The 1,167-nt window shown below is 37.1% G+C and overlaps 1 pseudogene; it reads right to left on the bottom strand.

The window, feature by feature from the left end:
• Positions 1–224: 224 nt before the first annotated feature.
• LOC129409955 (5S ribosomal RNA) lies at positions 225–342 on the bottom strand (annotated as a pseudogene).
• Between the last annotated feature and the right edge of the window lie 825 nt (positions 343–1,167).

Below are 1,167 nucleotides of genomic sequence, written 5' to 3'. Positions count from 1 at the left end.
AGACATTTTACATATCATTATTCATTCATTCAATACTCAGTGGTGGTAAGCTACTATTGTAGCCACAGCTGCAATGGGGCAGACTGATGGAAATGAGGCTGCCAATCTGTGCCATCAGCCTGTCTGACCACCACCAACACTCACACACACACCATTTTCATACTAGGCAATGTGGGTGAAGTGTCTTGCCTAAGGGCAGAACGACAGATTTTACGACTGGCGCTCCACTTTGGCACCTGATTTTCCCAGCAGTCTCTCATCCAAGTACTAACCAGGCCCAGCCCTGCTTAGCTTCTGAGATTTGACGGGATCAGGCTTTGACAAGCTGGTATGGCCACAACATCAAGTTTGAGAGTTTTTTTTGTTTTTGTTTTTTTCTATTGTTTGTTTTGTTTAAAAAACAAAAAAAACAAAAAAAAACTCCCATACCCAATGTTATATCATCTTTGCATTCTTCATTGCTATTTATAGATAAATTGCTTAATGATAAATTATTTCAACGTTTAAATACGCACTGTACTTTTTTGCTGTTTACTGTAAAAAATAATAAAAACAGAATTTAATTTCAGTTTGCAATGGTCCAGTTTTCTTCCATGTCTACTGCCATTACTTAGAGATTATAGTAGGTGCAATTGACAGCTTTCACAGGCCAGAGAGCCACACCACTGCTTATAACAACTAGCATGCTAACAGCGCAGCAACTTGCTGGTTTGTGACTGATTGTAATGCTTTAGAATCAGACTCAGACAGCAGACAGTGGTCTCATTTTCTGACCCCGAGAACGGCTAATAACAATATCTGTGCTGCTTATTTTATATTTTTGATCTTCTAAGTTTTCTGGTTTTATCTCAAATCAAGGTTTATGTAAGATTTCTAAGCAAATCCACTGTGTTTCTGTTCAAAGAATAAAGTACAATATTTTTAATAGTTAATTCCCCCAAATCTACTATACTTTTTATCGTAGATCCTCTGTGTCTTTTTTATCTTTTTTTTAAACATTGCTTCAAAACACCTATAAGCAACTGCTGGTAAAAAGCCACGCTACAAAATTGTGAAATAAATCTGAACAAGTGTAAATGTGCAGCGTTGCTTGGTCCATTTGATCTGTTTAATAAGGTTAAAAGAGCAAACTGCAGGATTAGACTTGGTGCAGCTAAAGACAGATGG

The sequence above is a fragment of the Boleophthalmus pectinirostris genome, unplaced genomic scaffold, assembly GCF_026225935.1.
Source record: "Boleophthalmus pectinirostris isolate CB_2022bp ecotype Guang Dong unplaced genomic scaffold, ASM2622593v1 HiC_scaffold_20, whole genome shotgun sequence".
Taxonomy (NCBI): Eukaryota; Metazoa; Chordata; class Actinopteri; order Gobiiformes; family Gobiidae; genus Boleophthalmus; species Boleophthalmus pectinirostris.
This window is presented reverse-complemented; position numbering and strand designations above follow the sequence as displayed.